Source organism: Archocentrus centrarchus, chromosome 22 (assembly GCF_007364275.1).
Source record: "Archocentrus centrarchus isolate MPI-CPG fArcCen1 chromosome 22, fArcCen1, whole genome shotgun sequence".
NCBI lineage: Eukaryota > Metazoa > Chordata > Actinopteri > Cichliformes > Cichlidae > Archocentrus > Archocentrus centrarchus.
The window spans coordinates 15,016,723-15,038,779 of record NC_044367.1 but is presented as its reverse complement, the minus strand read 5'-3'; the positions used below and the strand labels follow the sequence as shown (position 1 = coordinate 15,038,779).

The 22,057-nt window shown below is 41.0% G+C and overlaps 1 protein-coding gene across 1 annotated transcript in view; it reads left to right on the top strand.

Annotated features, from left to right (window-relative positions):
- Window positions 1-22,057, top strand: part of pacrg (PARK2 co-regulated) — a 148,391-nt gene that overhangs the window by 54,585 nt on the left and 71,749 nt on the right. The gene's annotated exons all lie outside the window — the stretch shown is intronic.

Genomic DNA, 22,057 nt, shown 5'->3' with positions numbered 1-22,057 from the left:
GTCTGCTGCCTTCACTGAATGCTGAAAAAGAAAAGAAAATTGAAGATAGGCTGTTACATTCCACACTGCCCGTTCTTCTGTCAGCCCACAATACTTTAACCAAAATGGAAATTTCCAGTAACATTCAGTGAAACTACCTTAACCTTTAGGCAGATTTAATACTGAAGTTGCCAGGCAGTAAAGGACTTGGGCTGCGTTGCAGTGCTGGTATTTTAATTTCTATCCCATCCTCTGAATCCGAGAATAGACACAAACCGCAGATGATCCATACAGAGTTTAATATCACTGAGAGGCCTAGAACAATGATTTAGAGCAACTAAATAGATGCTCCACATAATCAACTTTGCATATTTGATGTGAGGCACTCTCCAAAGTGGGCAGGCTTTCAAATGTAAATTTTGCCCGCAAACTTAAATCACTTAGTGCATTTTACTTGAAGCATATCTTTGACAACAATAAATCACAAGGTTGCTGCATCCATTAGCAAATTGGCTCTGCGGTAGATGGAAGAATAAAGGGAGAGAGAGGCAGAGCGAGGGTGTGCAGCAGCGGTCTTTTATAATCAGCAGTAACAGTTTCAGAGCTAGCCAGACACTGCAGCACATGGACACCCATAAACCTATAGTCGCATACATCACAACAATAGGCTCATTGATTGGCTAGCCTGGACAGTGGGTGGGATGCACTAGCTCTAAGTGATGCATGCCACAGTCCAGTCAGCTCTGAAGAGTCCTCTGTTCTGTCTTGGGCCCTGTCACAGTCATAGCCCTCTCTGTGAGATGCGCGTGACGGATCCTTCAATGGGCGTCCTTCATGGCTCACAGTTTGTAGCCAACGCACACTCTCCGTGTGCCTCTGTCCAGCGTCTCATCCCCATTCTGTCAGTCTCCCTCTCACAGATACATTTCAGCACTCTGGCCTTGTCTTTTCTCTTTACTTTAATTTGGGGAGTTTTATTGTATTTGGATAAGAGCAGGGTACACTGTGTCCGTCCTTTCAGAAACATACATCAGACAGAGTAGCTGGTGCATTCGTGAGCACAAAGAGAGAGAAAAGAGGAGGAGAAATGGGGCCAATTAGAAGCCTGGAGCTAGCACAGTCTTCTGATACTACTGGTCTGGGCCAGACCACTGTGTGTGTGTGTGTGTGTGTGTGTGTGTGTGTGTGTGTGTGTGGTGTGTGTGTGTGTGTGTGTGTGTGTGTGTGTGCGTGTGTGTTTGTTTCTCTGTGTGTAGGTGGATTGTTTGCAGGTACTGTATGGGAAGGGATGAGTGAAAAAAAAGAAAGAAAGAACAGGAAATCCATTATTTCTATTTTGGTGTCTAACATTACTAGATTCTGGCTGACATATGATTTATGGAAATGACTGTTGGGGGCTTTGAGCCCAGAGGCTTTGTGTAAAAAAAAACAAAAAAAAAATCCCAAAAAACCCTTGTTTTCTTTGGGAATCAGATATGATACCAAACAGTGGCTACCAGGGTTTTGATATTATTTTTACTATTTTTCGCTCATTTATCTCCATGTTTCCGTGCCAAATAATGTAGCATAAAATGAGTTGTGTGCCCTAGGTCCTGGGTGGATATCGTCTGATTAGACCAGCTATGTAGTTAGAGCACAAATGCACCAGAAGCAGTATGGATCCATGGCATGGATTTAAAATAAGGAAATGTAAGAATGCAAAGGCGAAGGGGATGGAAGAATAGAGGAAAACTGTATTAAAAAAAAAATCATACTCTGGGCGTCTTTTCACACTCTGGTATGCAGTCAAATCAGACTGCCCAACTCTACATTCTGTGTGATCAAAGTTAGCAGATCAAACAACTCAACTGGCAGACAACTCAGTTACCTATCCCAAGGCTTCAGGAAATATTGCTCACACCCTGCAATTACTCAGCTGTGATGCAGAGAAAATTTCTAGCCATTCACTGGAGAGTTGTTAAAGGGGCTGACCAACAATATTTGTCTTTATTGTTTGAGGAGAGAAGCTTGTGCTTTGGTGCTGTCATAGCTTGCTGTTGATTTGTTCCTGCATCCTCCCTGAATTCAAATACTATGTATCTTTACAGCCCTGAACTCCTCCTTGTTAATTAACAGGACAATAAACAGACTTGCTCCCATTAGCTGTGGTGACTGCTGCATATTTCCCCAGACACCGTCTGACTGGTACATAGGGGCATTTTCTACTTCACAATATGTTAATCAGCCTCCTTCATCTCAAGCTCTCCATCTTCTCTCTGCGTCTTCAAAGTCAAGAGGAGACCTTGTTCCCTCCTGTCCCCTTGCCCTGCTCTATCTCCATCTGCAGGTAGCTTAATCTGTCTTAACTTGAGAGCTTTGCTACTTTACTGGGGTCCTCACCGACCAATTACTATCCATTTCAAGTGGAGGGCTCATCAAGGTGGTGTCACCAAGGAAAAAAAAAGCGCACGTCCTCTTGACCTTTTGATTGCCGTGATGCATCAAGTGCCAAAGCAAACAAGAGAAGCGGCGAGTGATGACTAACTCATCATCAACCAAAAAAAGTGCAACAGTGTAGTCATCCCTTAAATCTGTGCTGAAAGTGCAAAGGACTGTGTAACACTCTGGGCTTTATGTGGCATGGAACCTCTTTATTTTGGAGTGGAGCGAATGGCAATAATCCGACCTACAGATAATAAGACAGCATGTCATAAATCCCCTCAGAAAACTAAGGCAGTTAGGCTCATATTTGCTCATTCCGGCAGGGCACGCACTGTTTGCTGCTCAGAAGGGATTGTCTCTATCCTTTTCTTTTTTTTTTTTTTGTACTAAGACTGAAACTCATGAAATAGTCAAACTCTTTAAATATCAGCTGGCCTCATATACACAGAGCAGACACCCACCCAGCTTTCAACGTAGCTGAAGTGTGAACTCTGTAAACAGAGATTGTCCCTTAGAGAGCGAGAGGCAGGAACATTATCATAAGCAACTGTCAGATTTTGTCTTTGCATTGTTAAGTAGAGAAAAAAAAGACCAGACCATGATTTAATTAAAGCTAGACAGAGGGCACAGGAGGAATGAAAATATGATGGGGGGGGGGCATATAAGTTAATAAAGTAGTGTGAGGGAGTGGGTGTGAGTGCAGTTATTGTCAGGCTTTTTGCAGATTTTATATTTTTACCTTTGGGCGGGTAGAACAGCTGTGGGGTTATGTGTGTTCCCAGCTGCAGGTTGAAGACAGGCAGTAGTTGAGCATGCCAATCTGGTGGCCTCTTTCAGTCCTGCCTGTCTAGCCAGATCTTCAGGGCTTCCCGTTAGCCCCCTCTGTTTTGCTGCTCTCTGGCATAAGAGCTAATTAAAACATGGCTAAATTAACAACACATGCACTAGCTAGTCTGCCTCGCTTATTTGAAGGCCTCCTCCCCTGCTTTTTTTTTTTTTTTTTTTCTGTACCTACTGCACACACACAAACACACTCCTCTTTGCCTTTCCTCGTCTCCCTATCTCATTGAGGCTGCCAACCGCGGGAACATGTGTTTACCTTAAGGGGTTTTATAGCAATTACACTCCTGTGCTCTCTTTGCCTGTTTTGTTTTCCATTTATGTGTTTATTTAATTGGCATTCAGTGTGCTGTAATTCTATTAGTTCCTGAAAAGGTCAGGGTCATACGAGAGTGGCTTCTGGCAGCCTTGCTCATGAAACACCTAACACTGAAAATGCTCCTTACATACATGGAGATAATTAAAAAGGGGCCAATGCTAGAAGTTACTTCATAATCTTTTTTGGAAGAAAAAAATCATGCAGTATTAAAAAGGAGCTCTGGATTGTAATCAAGTCTGTGAAATGCAGTTGGAATATAAATATTAGTTCCTACTGATATGAGGTAATTTTTTATTCATGACTATTCTATACTGGAATTTAAGATTATTAAACATCATTGTAAGACAGAAAGCACAGGGACTGTCAAAGTTGTCCTTTTCCTATGAACAGCCACCAGCCCTATTTACTTTTTGCAGATTCCCTCCCTTCATCTCTTTTTTTTGGGTAACAATATTATGCTCAAATAACACTAAATGTAATTCTTGAATGGTAATAACTATTGAATGCATGCAGAGTCTGAGTCACTGATAAAAGCCTTAGTGCTGTCACTTCGGTATTAGCTGCAAGTCTCTCTGAGATTGTATGCAGTGAGGCACTTTTCTGCTGTCAGGTCATCATCCAAATTACCCAGGAATTTTGAAGTATTTAAATTTTAAACTCCCATAAAGTGGCCTACATGGCCCCAGCTGCATTTGGCTGTTAATATTGAATGAAGACGAACAGATCAGCATGTGTAATGGGAACTTGGCCGAAGACGTGGCGCGAGCTGACGGGTGTTTCAGATGATCCGTCAGCATGTCTGCTGACCCCAATGACCAGTTATTACAATTATGCATGATGAGATGCAGACACTTGATGGAAACAAAAGCTGACAAACCTGCAGTGTGTTTGTGTTGCTGCAGCAGTGATGGAAAGGAAAGGTTATTCATCTTTAAAGGTATTATGAAAACACAGTAAATGATGTTGTTATAAGCGGTTTGCTCTGAAGATGGGCTAGAGACACTTTATTTTTCAGTTAATAGAAAAAAGAAAAATCATGACATATAAATTGTATGGTGACAGAACCTAGCACATTATAGGAGAGACATGAATAGATCACGAATAGATATCTATAGGAGAATTCTGTAATGGCAAAGATAGCGATTGTTCAGCGGCTGGAAATGCAAGAATATCAGCCGCTGATGTTACACTGATACATGCAAACAGTTGAGGTCCACAACAGTGTTATCACATCTCTCTCTCTCTCTCTCTATCATACTAAAATATTTTGGGATTATTATTCAGCTGGAAAAACACAACAAAATTCTAATTAAACGACTGGCTCAATCTGTTAACGGACCGTGCAAATCTTGAAAAGCTCACGTTAACTTTAAAGGACAATCTGATTCCCATCTCCACAGCTGATTTCTGTTTACACCACCACGTCTCTTACCCACAACTCCTGTTTGTTAACTCAGAACAACAAAATAACCTGCAACATACCTGCGCCAGTCTTTTTTTTTGTTTTACAACTATCCTGATGTTTTAAGCTTCTCGTCATTGTTTCTGTTGCTTTGTAAATATTTCTGTAACACTGTAACCAGAGAATTAATTCATGTACAGGCTCCCTATTGATTTAGATAGGGTCTTTTAAATAACTGCCCACACATTACCAGAAGGTGTTGCCAAGATTGTTCCCGACTTGCTTCAAAAAGGACTTTGACATAACAAGGAGATCTTTAACACAGGTAAAATAAAATATAATGCTTCAATAATGGTTGGCAAAGTGGACTCTGATGAGTATTTCACTCGCAGCCCCATCACACTGATATTCAGGAGGTTAAAAAAAAGATACACAATTAACCATAATCATTTCATATAATTTTTTTATTTGAAACTATTTTTGTCCTGCTGCTCTGCCATGTTAAATACATTTTTACTTACATTCTTTTTCTCCTACTCCATCATCCACCTCTCTCTCTCTCTCTCTCTCTGAGGATGGTGCTGATTATGGTTAATTATGTTGATAAATGGTAGTGCTGAGGGTACTCCATCAGCATTTCATAATCTGTCTTCACTCTCTTCTTTTTTCATGGCTAAGCTGTGCCAGTGTGCAGGTTGATACAAATGGTAATGGTGCTTAAATACTCATACACATAATGTTTGAACTCTGACTTGGACAGGCTCTGAGAACTCAAGTCTCTCCACATGCCACTAAGATGATGCAGTCTTTACATATGTTAGATGGTGTGTGCAGTTAAATTAACAAAAAGTGTAACTGTACATGTGTTTTTAGGTGAGAAGGGTGTTTCACCAGTGACGTGTCAGTGCCAGTGTGTCCTCCTTTATTTGTCTGAAATTGCAGGTAGTGGGGCTAATTTTAGTAATGGCACAAAATTTGACATCATCATAATTCTGTTTTTTGTAGTAAAGAGTCTCTTTTTGTAAAGAGTGGTACAGTGCTGGTTCAAAACTAGCCTGTTTGGAATGAGCTAATTATCTACTTCCTTTGCAATGACTACTGTAGTGCTAATACAGGCAGTAAGGATTTTTCCTGCATATAAACCCTCAAAGAAGGTTTTGGTCTTCCATCAAAGAGAATCACAATGGCTAAAAAAAAAAAAGATATATATATATATATATATATATATATATATATATATATATATATATATATATATATATATAATTGTGGAAAATGACTTTTTATTTCTAAAAATTCTAGAACTATGAAAAAAGTCAGAATTAAGATTTATTTATTTATTTTTTAAAAGCCTGTCTTGTCTGGCAGATTTTGCAAGCAGAACTATGATCTGACTGCACTGTTCTCCCAAACATATTTTGCTCTTCCAACACGAGCTCTGTAAATTAAAGATTTGTTCTGAGAACTCAGACTTTCTCAGTATTCTGAAAAAAAAAGTTATGACCCCAAAATATATATATATATCTATATATATACACATGCTTCCATATTTTTTGTTATATCTAACGACCAAAAAGAAAAAACATAAACTTACATTAACAAAGGTAACACAGACACTTTGCCGCAGCTACATGTCAAGCTAGTCGTGCATAGTTACCCCACAAAGGCTCATTTTGATAGAGATGCTAAAGATAGCGCACATTTTGGGTTTTTTGTAACAGAATGAAAATTTTGTAGTACACAGTGTATTGATGTTACACTGGCGAGCAATCCAATATAAGAGTAATTCTTTCATCGTTATACACGAATCTTACCCACAAGATGTGAAGTGTGTGAGGTGGTGCTTCACTGGGGAGAGTGTAACCCAGATCATTTTCTGTAGCAAGATTTCTCCCAATGCCTGACATTCATGTTATGAAGAAACACTCATGCAATGGTACTGTTTTGAAGAAGACAGCCACACTCACTGAACACTGTGCATACATGTGTGTGTGTGTGTGTGTGTGTGTGTCTGTGTTGCTGCTAATGAAGACACAAAGCTTGAAGAGATCGCGATGAAGAGAACAAGCTAGCTGAGGCAGCCATTGATAAATAACCACTGGGGACTTAGTCATATGTGGTGAGATCTGTTTTTGTATCACTGTGGCAAAGCAGTGTTTACCACAGAATGCTTGGGTTGGTGCAATTTACTGAGGCTCCTTAAATGCCACACTTGCAAGCGTCCTGTAGCTGTGTAACAGAAAACAACTCTTAACCGTATGAGAATCCATCCTCAATAATAAACCCACCAACTATGAATTAGATGGTTATTGAGAAAAAAAACACACACACATGCACACACACACACACACACACACACACATTACTGCAATTTCAGGGAGGACTACTAGGGCTGAAAAATGAAGACACCAAAAACTGCAGTTCACAGACCCCCCCCCAATTTTTTCTTCCCACCAACACCACCACCATCATCATGATAAATACATAGACAGAAACACATACTCAGATTCTTTTTAGATGATACCTTATTTATGTGGCATCTGTAAACATAATTTTGTTTTGTTTTTTTAGATTTTTCTGCATTTTGTTTTGTATTGCTCTTGTTTTGTATTGTCAGTGCAGAGGAAAGATATCGCAAACAGCACACATACATGCAGTAAACTCAGACTGACGGTCCTTTGTGAATGTGCATAAACAGAATAGTATATAACTTTAACTATTAATTCTTTATAATCCATTTCTCTTTCTGTAGTTTGGGGTGTGAAGGTTTTTCAGGCTATCGTGCTGTTATTTTAGAGCTGACTGGGTCCTCTTCTGACATTGCTCTTGAATGTGCACTCTTAACATTCAAACAAGGATTATGCCCCATCCCCAAACCCCCTCTCACTTAATTGGCTTAGATGAATATCTAAAGAGCTAAAGCTGGGTTTAAGCCATGCAATTAGCAGACTGCTGTTATTGAATTTGCATGAACACCACAGATGCTGGTTGTGTGCCATAAACAACGTTTAAATCATAATGCATATGATGGATACTCTGCATACTGTAAAATGTTTATTTATAGAAGGAGCAAGAAAGGGAGAGATGGTGTGAGAAAATTGCCTAAAATTCAATATGCTGTGCAATTATCATGTGTAATAGCCTGTAAAATCCTAATATCTATTCAGCCACTTGGAAAGACACGAAGAAATGGCCTGGCCACTTAGCCCACTTTCTGTGGCCCCTTCCTGGCCATGACAGACGGCCCTGTCTGGAGAGCAGAAAGAAATAATATAAGCCATATTTCATTCAAAGGCCCTACCATGTAGTCTCATTCTTTCTGTTTAACAGCCCCCCCCATTCCTTATCTTTCCGATTTCTCCAGTGCTATATTGGTGATTACCTCCGGTGAATCAGCAGAGATAATGGGGACTGTATTCTGGAGGTAAAATGCACTGTGAGGAGGTTGTTCTTCAATTTTCTCACTGCTCTGCGCTATTTATTCCAGGGGTTCGGGACATGCTGAAAGTCAATTTTGGACCTGTTAAGACTTCTGTGACATCACCTGTTGCAAATGTATCTATGCGTGTTTATCTATGCACACTATATATTCTTCAAAAGACACTTGTATTTTTCTATATTTTAACCAAACATGAAAAAAGAATCCTTGCTATTTATCCCTTGTTACAGTTTAGGGCAGCATATACAGTTTATTTTCTTGCAAGAAAATAACATGCTAAGAGTGACAACTGAATCACAGTAAGAACAAGGATTGATGAGCAGAATTTAAACTAAAAATTGACTGAATCTTTGCAAGATCGTTCTCATTATCTTCCCTTCTGCTGCATACAAAAGATTAGGAAAAGGGTATAAAAAAGAAAAAAAAAAGTGGCTGTGGGAGCCCAAGTGTATGGATGGTTCTATGTTTCCATGCAAATGCTTTTGGCATACAACTGTGAGCATGTGCTCGTAGCTGCAGCGCACCATCCAGATCAAGCAGGTTGCGCCTATTTTTTTTCTTTAATAATAAGCCTGTCAGACGCATACCAATCTTCATCTCCTAGCTGTTCTTTTTGTCATCTGACAACTCCTGTCAAATCAGGATCCTCCTTCCCCCCAACACACACACACACACACACACACACGTCACACATACCTCACACCAACAACAGCAAACATAAACAAAAGTAGCACCAACACCAATTTCTTTGATATTTTTGAAGTACTTTTAACCGTTATGACTGCTCTAAACTTGTCTGTGCCTGATGTGACAGTTTGACCAGCATTGTTTATCTGCTTCATAAAAACTGGCAAAACATAGATTCTATACTATCAGGAATGAATGGAGGGACCATTTCTTTATTTGCTATCCCCTCCACCACCACCAATACCATCATCTTCCCAATGTGTCACTTCTGAAAAGAGCAGGGAGCACTCACCCACCCCTACTCGAAGATTTCCTCATTCTGTGGCAAACTGATAAGCTCTGACTTACTTCCTCCATGTGGGTCAGAGAGACTTGGGGACGCACCACTTGTATTGCCTTTTGTAATTACATCTGCTTCACTGCACTGTTTCTGCTCCCCACACTCTCTTCTTATTCCAAATAAGAAATACATTTGTGGTTGTATGTGCATGGATGCATGTAGGAGGGAGATGGGTGTGAGTGTGTGTGTGTGTGTGTTTGTGTGTTGGGGATGTTTGAACAAGCATAATCCCTGTACACCATCTCCAGACAACAGCTATTTTTCTTACATCCAAGCAAACATTAAATTGAAAAAAAAGCTTTTGTCCTTTCAAGTACATATATCTTTATTCTATCCATCTGTTGTAGTGCCACCCTCCGCTGGCTATAATGGTTCCCCTACTGTGACTCTTCACCCTCTTTTTCAGGCTATAGCATATATTTGTCCATTTTTTCCATTCGGAGGAGCAAAAAAAAAAATCTTCACATGCTTCAGTTATGAGTGTGCGTGCCTGTAAATATGAGTGTGCAGTGAGGAAAAGAGATTTTTATGAGTCTGCAGGAGGTTTATTCATATTTTCCTTTACTGAAGAACGGGAAGGGAGTGTTTCATGAAACAACATAAAGAAGACCCTCATGTATTTGAAAATTTGAATTTTCTGGCTTTACAGGGTTAAGTCTCAGTCACTCTGCTAATCAATACTAAAAATTAATGTACGCATTCACAACAGTATCAATACTAACAGTGCCATCCTATCCCTCAGCTCACTAACAGCTGCAGTAGTTTGACATTCACAACTCTGACCTACATTTTGAGAGGAATAAAGTAAAAATCATGTTTAAGCAACACTGAAATATTAAACAGTTATCATAAATGTTAACCTGGCTGACATACACTTTCACGTGAGCCGTTTAACTATTAGCATTTACGGTTGTCTGTTATCATCAAGGTAGCAACTAGCAGCAGTGGTTAATGATAGGCTGTGGGAGCCTAAGCAGCAATCATTATCAGGCATGCCCGGTGTTCTAACTAGACAGAAAGAGTGGCAACCTACCTTAGCAATTATTTGATCAACAACATAAATATGGTGCCAAGTCATCACGAGCAAAGCACTACCTCAGACAACAACCTAAAATATATACCTTGCTGTTATGTTTAATTCTATTTATTGTAGTGTTATCATTGATGTTATTGTTTATATTGTCCTAATCCATCGAGATTTCCTCAATTAATAGAACTTAACTAAAACTTGACAAGTTGATGCTCTTGTGCAGATTCTTGTAGTCTCTGTGTGAGGATTTGGGTTGTTGTTCTTGATCTTTTGCAGGTGTTACGGTTTCCTCATCCAGTATGCAAAGGTATGCTTGGGCCTGAGTGACTTAAATTTCATCATCAGATGGTACCTGAGTGTCTGAGAGTTTTTGTGACTTCTCTGACTTGTTTGCAGAGACTTCAATTCCTTAACTGTACATGTGCCCTACGAGCAGACTTCAGGCATAATAATAAGTCTGGTTGAAGTCAGTCAGTCATTCCATTTATACTCCATTTATATAAAATCATAACAGGAAGGACTACACATCTGTGGTGTCTGCAGCTATAATCTCTGCCTTACACTGTGACTGTAGATGCAGAAGGCAGCACAGTTTCTTTTTTAAAAATAACTTTCATTAGCTTCCAACTCCTTTGTTTTTGATATATATTTTTTCCATATTAAAATTTAGAAGAGTGGAAGAAAATTCTGTCATTTCAGTCGAGCTGGGCATTGCTTCGCATTTAGTTATTGATATGATTATCAAAAGATAATGGACAGGCTATCCCTAAACATGAATCTTGCATCAGCAGCAGTAGCAATTCCATGTGTACTTGTGCATCGCTATATTTCAAAAGCTTCCTTTCATCCCACTCATAAGGCCCTACATGTAGAGAGCATTAATCTCTCTGAAACAATCCTTTTCTTTGAATTCAGTCCTTCTGTCAAAGGTCTTGAGTGACTGTGTTGAACTGTGGGGCTGAAGATGCTATCATCAGCACTGGGGAAAGACATTTTTCTCCCTGCAGGTGGATGACGAACTGTGTATTTGTGCGTGTGCGCGCGTTTGTTTGTGTGTGTAACCCTAGGGTTTTATTTTCTATTGCTGGCTGCCCATCGCCATGCTTTTTACAGCTCTTGATTGTCACCACAGTAAATTGTGTTCTTATTTCTGGACCATCACCTCTGCAGCTCGCTGCCACTCACAACGCGAAAGGATGATTCTACGTCCTCTGACAAAAAGCTTTGCGCTGACATCACCGCTGACCCTTATAACAAAGGGGGTGGCCATGTGCTTACATGGTAAAACCCTGGTCAGCTTTGAATGTGATGATGCCTCAGTTCTCCACGTTACCTTCCACTGACCCAGCAAGTAAGCCACATTTGTGGAGTCATGACTCTCGTCTGTTTTGCAGGACAGTCTTTCAGAAGGTAAGAAGTGTTGATCCTGCTGGACAAACATGTTCTAAGTGATGCTGTCTTGTGCAAAACCCAATATTGGGCTACTGCTCACAGCCTTATCAATCTCCCAGCTTTCCTGGATTAGGTTTAAATAAAACGCCGCAGTCCCATTTGACTTTTATAGCTGCCTTTCATCTTTTTTTTCTCTCCTTTTTCCCCTTACCTTGATAGAAGCAAAAAAAAATAAAAGAATGGGCTATAAGCTGCCTGTGAGGGTGAACAGAGGGACACAATTCTGATTTTCTCTTTTTTTCCTTTCTTTTTAATCATTAATTCTTTCTTTCTTGCTTCACTTTCTTACTTGTTTCCATGCTTTGTTCCTTTCATTGCTTCTTGTTTTTATCCTTTGCTTACCCTTTTTACTCTGTCGTCTGTTCTTGTCCTCTCCATCCTTGCAGCCTCGATAGCTCTGTGGAGTCCAGGCCCTCTTTGATCTCTAGTCCAGAACACAGGATGAGAGTTATCCACTGGCAACAACAAGAACATCCCATTAGGAGCTGGACAGAGCCTTGACAGACACTCTCTGTCACTGCTGCTGTGACTGCGGCTGCAGCAGCAGCTTGGCTCTAAAAGCACACTGCCTGCTGATACTGATGCTGCTGAGTCTCTCTGCTGCTCTGTAGCTCAGGGTGGGCATTACTGGCTCAGTACACTTGACACACAAACTCAGAGTGAGGCTCACTTGTTGAATTTAAAACTTTAAATGCCATCTTTTAATTGTGTTTTAGTTAGTCATGGATGTGACAGCCACCGGTGTTTGTGGCTTTGAAACTTTGGTTGGGTGCCTGGTTCAAGGTGTCTTAACAGAGCTCGGAACTTTAAATTAGGCAAGAGTTCCCTGGGGTATTCCCTTGATCAAGCAATTCCTCACCAAGGCTCATTTATATGACCCATTTTGCATTTTGGTAACAAGTGACTAGAGATTTTTTTTTTAACATCTTTTAACCAACATTTCCATTTTACATGTCATACTGTAGAAAGGAAACAACCTCTATGCGGAGCTCTCTTTTGCCTGATTTAAGGCATTATACGTACATGATAACCTGCAGTTCAGTCAGGCAACTCAAGTTAGACATCATTTAAAGTCTGCATATGTCTACAGCCCAAGCGCCCCCCCCCCCCCCCAAAAAAAAAAAAATACGATGCATCTAAAATTGGAGAGTGATAACAAATGGATGCTGGGTTGGTAAAGAGGTTTAAAACAGCAGACAGGGCAACTTCCCCTCTGATGGGGAGGGATGTGAGATGTTTTGCAGCTTAAATATGTTGCCTAATTGGGAAGATGTGTTTGGTATATGACATAAGGATAGTGAGGCATGTTACATGTGTACCATGCCGTGCAGCTCGAGTTGCCAGCTGAAACTAGCTCACAGACTTTACTCCATGTGGTGCATTCTAATGAACAGCTCCTGCCAATACCGAACATGAATCTATTCTCTCTGTAGAAAGGAGTTTATTATAACACCGAAATGTAAATGTGGTAGAAGTGAAGGTTGTGTTTTAAAAGGAAGTGATGCGCCTAGTTAACCCTCAACTGACCAAGCTGTTTTAGTGAGTAAAATTAAAGTGGGGTCATTTACGTTTTGTGAAAAAATACTTTTTTTTTAATGGTTCTTTTTGTGTCTGTCATACCTGCACTGTTTCCTCTATATATGACAGGTATTCTCTAATATTCTAATGCAATGAATTATGATCTCAAATTAGTTTTATGGAAAAGGGAGATAAAAATAAAATATACAATTTAATTTATTTAGACAAAGGGATTAGTATTATATTAGTATATTGGAATGTGGGTATATTTCCACTATATTGGCTCCTCTCTATTCAGTCTCTGTTAAATCTAGAATTGAATTTAAAATCTTCTCCTCACATGTATACATATAAATTTTGAATAATCCCCCCCCCCGTAACCAGTTCCCACTTTGAACTCAGGGGACAGACACTCTCTCTGCTCTTAAAACATTCCCTTTTTTGATAAAGCTCATAGTTAGGACTATGGCTGCTGTGGGACTTCCTGTGATGCACTGAGCATTTCTTCACCACTCACCTGTTTTTACTCTGTGTGTCTCCTCTAGCCCTATGTTTCCGTTTTCTTTTCTCTTTGCCCTCACCCCCAACCAGTTACTGCAAGGGGGTGGCTATAGCAAAACAGTTAAGAATAATGAAAAATGGATTTTCATGTGAGTAGAAAGGCTAAGTTGCACATGGCGTGATCAGTAGTCAAGATAAATACAAGACCCTACCCCTGACCCTAATGCCACAACTGCCACAGGCAAACAGGGATCAGGCGATCGGCATGCTGACTGCCAGAAGGAATGACCATAAAATTTTTAAGCAAATCGCAGATGGTCATGCAGAAATCCCACAATGATTTGAGATGGAATGACCCAGTACTGTCTTTACTGTGTAGAATTAATGTCTAGTTCTGTCTTTATCTTGAATTATAAAGTGCCTTGATGCTGAGGTCATAAATGGCACCACTTGGTCACTTGAAGGTAATTAAAATCAGTGCATCGATCCACTATAAACACACAAATCTTGAAATTTTTTTTCTTCAGTAATTTTTGGTACTTTTTGCGTACACTATTCTCCATGTAAGAGACAACTGACCACCTTGGAAACAAAGAATCCAGGTCACGTTCACATATATAAACTACCTGTTTATTTCTCCTATCCAGTCTCTTAATTTTGTTGATCCCTTTTCTTGAATTTCACATAAACATTGTCACTCATCCTGGTAATTCTCCCTTGTTATCTTAAACAGGCCAAGCATTCGTCTTGGTCGCTATTGTTTTAGCTTTGTGCACAAAATCAATGGAGCTCATTCATCACATGCTCATTGAAAATGAGTATATTTGTTTGAACATTTGTGAGGATTTGTCTGCGTAGTGCGAGGCAGAGGAGTGAGATTTGTCAAAACTGCAGACAGTAGATGCTGCAGTCATGGTATTTGCTTGCAGAAAAAGTATGATTCTGTCCCCTTATCTTTCCCGGGCGTCTGACACGTACAAATCACAGACACATACACTTATATGCGAGTAATTAATGCATGCGTACCACACATGCACTTGCAAACTCGTAGGCACAGACACACACAAAGAGAAATACCCCATTTGGTTTCTGTTTCCGTCACAAACAGCCAGTGATGGATAGGCCTTTTCCATTTTAAACAGGGAGAAAACACATGCCCCCGGGGACCCATGTGTGTGGAAGTACTTTGAAGTGTCCACATTTAATTCTTCTGTATGATAAATGAGAGGAGAACTGCAGTTGTAGCCTGTGAGGAAAAGCTCTGCTTGCTCAACAAGGGGAGCGGTAACAAATGTAGCGATAGCTGATAAGCTGACTGTGTCTCTTGCTTGTTGTTCTGCTCCCTGCAGACCCCCACAGCCAGATAACAAATCCATCCTATCAATCAAACCCATCAATGGCTGGCTGCAGATTAGAGACAGTGATTTTGGGGCTGATTGGAGGCGAAATGCTGATTACACCTCCCTCTCTCCGACTTGATTACACTCTGCCCGTGTGTTGTCAAGCTCAGATGCTGAGCTGTAATCACTGGAAGCTAAAAGCAGACGCTGTGGCTCCTGAGTAGACAAGACGCAGACACGGTCACACTGCTAGAAGACTATTGCTAGATTATTTTAAAAATCTGTACCTCACATGTAAGCATACTCGTAGGCCTGCTAATATTACTTGAATGAAACCTCTGATCACATTTAGTTCTTCTCAGACTCTTGTCATGGTCAGCGCCTCCTGAATCCCTCCGGCTTCTCTATACTTTTCTGGCCTACTTCCATCGCAGTGGCAGAGGGTCCCACACAGCGAGTAGAGTCCTAATCTGAGCTTTATTTAGCCGCCTCACCTTTAAAACTGGAGCAGCTTCCACACAGTTTCCTCAGCATCTTCTAACATTACTGCCCTCAATCCCTTCTACTCATCCATCAGCCCCTCGTCACTCTGTTTACATTATTTTTCAGTACCTGATATATTTTGGCAGCTTGAGTGCAGCTAGCAGAGGCAGCAGGGTATATTTTGTACAACAGAAACGGCATGAGCTGATTGAAATTAGTAAACACATCCATTGGAGGATATTACCAACTTTCTGCTGGCAAGTTTGAAATGTATGTGGCAAATTAATTGGTTTACTCTCTTACTTGTTTTGGAGTAGAATAATTGTGATGGGCTCGCAGTGGGAGTTCAAGAACGAGCCAGATTTATTCTTTATTTTTTATGTAAACAAAAAAACAGTGGAAGCACAAACTTTGTCGTGATTTTCGCAATGACAGTTTGTGCAAATATACCTGTTTGAGAAAAGCCTGAAGTATTTTCTTTCTTTTTTTTTTTTGCTACATATTTATGTGACATGCTGATTTTTTTATGTGAGCTAAAACGTTAATTCGAGTTTGCCGTCACTGTATGAGGAAGGCTTTATTGGGAAAATGGAAACGCTCCAACATTTGCAGTTTGTAACATCTACCATGAATATTCGTCACCTTTAATAACAGTGTTAATAGAAACAATCTGAATGGAAACACTGTCTTACAGGGTCGCTCCTTCAGCTCGCCCGCCTAATGTTTGTTATACTAATAACGACCTCCTGCTTTTAATCCTCAACACCCCATTTAAGACTGCTGGCACAACTGTGTACCTAAATAAAGTTCTTTTCATCTCAGCATGTGTGTGTGTGTGTGTGTGTGTGTGTGTGTGTGTGTGTGTGTGTGTGTGTGTGTGTGTGTGTGTGTGTGAGACAGGGAGAGAGAGAGAGAGAGAGAGAGAGAGAGAGAGAGAGTGTGGTTGGTTCGCATAAAATTCATAACTCACTATGTCCTGGTTTTGAACTATCTTTGAAGCCACAAAATTGTCTCATCCAGCCTGTGTTAGGTATCATTTCAATTGACACCATGCACTCGGCTACTAGTGCTTTGAATTGAGCATACTTGCATGCTTGTTAGATGGAAACAGCTGTCAGGGGAGATAGTGAGAGTGACTCACTCCTCTTTCCCTCACTTATCGTTTGCCTATTCCAGTCTTGCTCTTCTTATTGTGACCTCCAAGAAAGTCAAAATATTCTCATCCTTTTCCCTTTATTTTTTTCCCCCCGTCTCGTATTCACAGTGAGTGCACGCAGCACGCCGACTGATTTTTGGAAATATTGTGGCCACAGGTGTGCTGTGCACCTGTGGCACAGTTGGAAACAAGCTTGGATTAGTATGAATAAATTATTACCTGTCTGCGCTGTGTGCTCGCGACAGTTTCTGAAATGTTAGAGAGGCGCTGCCATAACAGCTTATTTAAAAAGAAAATTAAAAGCCGTGTGGAAGAGGTGCAACAGCTATGCAAACAAATCTTTGTAGTTTAGTCGAAAATAAAAGCCAATATTTATGTCAGAGCCAGAACTTATTTTGCTGCCACTGTGTTAATTTAGTTAATGAGGAGACATCAACATGTGTTAACATTTTTAAGAAGAACAAAACGCTGAATGCAGAAAGTGCTTCAGTGGTATTTTGAGGGATAAAGTTAGCAGCAACCTACAGTCAGGTGGGCACCAGCTGTTATTTCTGAGGATTTGGCAAACTCAGCAACCTCCACAGAAAAGATGTTTGCACACATCTGTTCTTACACCGGTTTCCTATGTGTATTGTTGTCTTTGTTGTGTGTGTGTGGAATAAGTTGAAAGCAGAATTCACTTTTTATATATGTAAGATGAATTAAATCTATCAATTAAAACTAAAGATGCTGATTTCTCTCGGCAACTATTAACTTAACAGTTTATGCATTCATAGTAGTAAGTGTGATTTCGCTCTCCACACAGTACAGGTATGTGACATGCTGATGGTCTTTTGACCTTTGCAGCTTATTGACTTGTGTCATGGTATATTCATTTTATATTCGTCTTCATCTTTTATCTTGGCCCCCGCAGGATTTCTGGTAAATGCTCCCCCTGAATAACAATTTAATACAGTGTTTTATGTAACTTATTTTTTAATAATCTCAGAAGCCAAATCCCTATGACATGACAAAAAGCCAAGGGACTATCCTTCCTTTCCCTACTCTACCTGGAGCCAGGCCCTGGAGATACTTACAGGACAAGGCCTTGTGGCCGGGCCTTAGCCCATGGGGCCTGACCGGGCACAGTCCAAAAGCAATACATACGCCCGCCTTCCTGTGAGCCCACCGCTCTCAGGAGGGACTATAGGAGTTCTGGTGCTTTTTGTACCAGATTTTTATGAGCTCTTTAACGTTTTAAAGCAGTAGGTATTTGCTAACTTAATGGCTGAAACTTTTGTCTAATAAAAATACCCCCTGCAGAGGGTCACCTTGCTGGTGAAAACTCAGTTCAACTATAATTACTATTATTTCATTGGAAAAAAATTATTTTTTGAAAATGTTACATCCATCCATTCTCAGGGTCGCGGGGGAATGGGCGTGGGGGGGTGGAGCCTGTCACAGCTGTCATAGAGCAAGAGGCTGCATAAACACACTGAAGAAATCAGCATTATTCGTTATTAGAGTGTTATTAAAGTGTTATTATCCATAACACTTTTTTACGTCAAAGCATCAGTCAGGAAAAAATTTATATTGCAAAATTTTCTCAGTCCCGATCTGTGACGTGACTGCAGACTGCCTGCGCTGTCATGAACGCTGGAATCTGACATCTACCAAAGAATAATGCCTCCATGCCCGACATGTAGAAAAAAAATAGAACAAAAACTGACCGACGCACAATGTAGTGTTATTGTTCAGTTATTTAGTTACACCGTGGAGTCTAGACTACACTGTTGTGCTGTGTGTTGTTATTTTTAGCGCCGGGTGGTTCACACCTGCCTCCCATATCCCCATAATTTATGGCTCCATCAGCCTGTATCTCTTTCTTCGGTCTATCTTTTAGATGCATCCACACTGTTTATTTTCTGTCGTGTGTGCTCCGCATTCTTTTTTTGGTCTTGTTTAATACATTTTCAGCAGAACTAATAGACGCTTGTTTGGCTATAGTGACTGTGTGGTGAATGACTCATAGTGTTAGTGGCTCCAATAGGAAGCCTGTTCTCCTCTCAAAGCTGAAATAATTGACAGCAGCTCATCTGCTAGCTCATCTAAATACAGAAACCTGTACTTGTGTTAACAGGAGGCAGAATCCAGGTCAAGTCATTTTGGCATCATCAATTAAAATAGCATCACTGTCAAACAGCTGCAGTGCAGCCTGTTTCTTGCCTGATCTATGAGACAGACTTCAGTAAGAGAGCAAGATAAGATGAAAAAAAATTTCTTTCGCTGCAAAGGTTCAGGTGAAAGTGCTCTTATAACAGCAGTGTGTCACCAATAGCAGGTTGGCAAGCTGGGACTTGATCAGATACTTTAATCTGATTAGATGTCTGAAAGATGATATTACTGCGGCTCTTTTGGAAATCTAGGTTTATTACCAACTGGCTTCCATACACACAACAAACACCCCCCCTTCCCCAGATGTTTGGCCTGCAAGCTAACAATCATGTGAGGTTTTATATAATAGGAAGTGTCAGCTTGTTGTTTGTTACATGTGACATAGTCTACAGTTACCTCAGGTTCAAATGCAAAGCCCCCCACCAAAAAAGGTACACACGCATTCCCTCTCCCCCCCTATTCTCTGTGCCACTTTCACACTCCCCCTAGCATTTACACCCTCAGAGTGTGTACCAGAAATAATACGCCACCATGGAAAGCTGCAGCTTATCACGTCTGTGCACACTCCCGGGCTTCGTATGGAGCGGCACGCACATGCATTCACACACCTCACACAAAATCGCATCCAGGTATTATGTATTTAAAGTGGCAACCTGCTGTTTTCTGTTCCTCTTGGTCTCCTGTGGCCTTCAGGGGCCTCTGATACTGCTGTTTAATGAGCAGAGGCTGTCCTCACACTCGCTCCAAGTCTGGCCTGCTTCTGTTGTTGTCTGTCTGCCGTTGCAGCGCTGACCAGAGGAGACACGCAGGTCTGAGTCCCAGGGCTAATTGCTGCTACTTGGCTGATAGTCTTTCTGTGCTCTACTCTCATTGACTCCCCAGACTACCAGGGGGATTCCCTTAGGCACCCAAAGACAAACAAACCTGGGCGGACAATCAATAACGGATGCAAGAGTTACCACTCAGCACAGTGTCTGATTAAGATTCCCTGGGAATGTATGTGAGCGCGTTTGTTGATTGTCCTCACTCCGTCGGTGCTAACTGGAATCTTCAGTCAGTCCCTAAGTGCTTGTTTATGTGATTTTGATTATGAGAATCAGAGTTCACACCAGCAGCAAATTAATGCTTCAGGTAATTATTCACGCAACATCGCAGGTTCACAACGTAGTCTTGTGAGAGCAGACAATGTGCCAACAGCAAAAAAGTAAGACTGCGTGTGCCACTTTCAGTTAGCCCAAGGTATTACTTTGACATTTTTCCCTGTTTTGTGTCATTTTTTCTGATACTACAACGAAGAATTCATAGAAAAAAAAAATCACATCCAAAGTTATCGTAGATATAATCAGATGTAAAACACAGCATGATTTGAAGGTTGGGGGAGATATCAGATAGGGATTCACATTTTAGTCTAGTGTTCACATCCTTTTACATTTACACTAATTGCATTTTGTGCGTATTTTTTCTACAAACTGTACTTTTTTGTATTATACGTTACCATTTACTTAAACTACGAGGTTGGGTTTTTTCCATCCTTTTTTGTGGAATATAATTCTGCTGTAATGATTCAGTTGATCTCATCTACAGCTGAATTAAATATCCTATTTTTTGTCTAGTATTGTTTCTAATGTAGCAGCATTTAAAGAATGCATTTTGAAATTCACTGGATGCTGTGTCCGTATCAGTATTAGCAGTTATGGAATTTAGAGTTGCTGCTGCAAGGCCAAGTTTACTGGTTAAAAAAAAAAAAAGGGGGGGGGGGGGGGGTAGTGTTTTATTGTGTGTGCTGTTTGTGTTATTTCTGTAGCCTGATCCAAAAAAGCAGCTCATGGCATGACGTGTCCCTGTGTACTGCTGACTGCCACTGGCTAGTGAGCAGTGCGGTGCTGTAGTGTCATCTCACCTCTCTTCACCCTCTCATCCCCTCCATTCCCTCTCCACCCCTGCTCTCTGGGCTCGTGTTTGCTTTTGTTCTCGTCTCCAGTCAACCTGACTCACAGTGATGATCTTGACCAAGCGCGGGGAAAGGTCAAGGTTGGCTGGCAAATTGCCTCAAAGCAATCAGCCTTGTCTCTCTGCGTTAACAGTGCGAGCTCTCGGTCTCTGTCGCCATCTATGCCATGTCTCCATCTTTAGTCTGTCATCCTCCATCTCTGTGTTTACCCGGGGTTGAGAGGTGCATCAGGGAGCTCGAGTGAGGTAAGGGTGGTGCCCTGCTTTGAAGTCTCGGCTCTGACCGGCAGTGGGGTGAGGGCTAGGGACTTAAAAGCACACGGTTTCTCTGCCTGGGTGACATTTCAGCACAGAGCAGTGTGGCCCAGTAGGGTGCATGTGTACACACCAGTCATCCATAACATTAAAGCCACTGACAGGTAAAGTGAATGACATTGATAATGTTGTCACAATGCAATGTTCTGCTAGAAAAACTTGGGTCCCAAAGTTCCATGTCGACGCCTGAAACATCGTTTCAGCACCTTGTACTGCTTTACAGGTTGCTCAGATCATTTTACTCAGGTTCATTTCTATAGCTGATACACACTCGCTAACTCGGCACACGTAGATATAACGTTTCATAGATGCACAAAATGCATGCGTTGCGTGACTCAAAGACTGCTTCCTTTGGATCACCTGTGCATTTGAGTTCATTATGGCTGCTGGCTTTGCTCCGACGGCTTCGCACAGATGAAAGACTTCACTTTCACATGTCACGCAATAGACACACACGCAGCCGAACAACATCAAAGTCTGCCGGTGTACTGTAGCTGGACAAATGTCTTTATCTACCACTTGATTGTGTTCCCGCGCGCTTTTCTGTCTTCCCTGTAAATGGTGTAAACAGGTGTTAACATGTCAGCCCCCACAGGATGCCACATGCCGTGGTGTCACGATCTTCTGAACAGCTGTCCCCTAGCAATGTGTGTGTGTGAATGTGTAGGTGAGTGTGTGTGAGTACGTGTATGTGTTCACTGCAAGGGTTATACATGAGGGCAAGAGGAGAT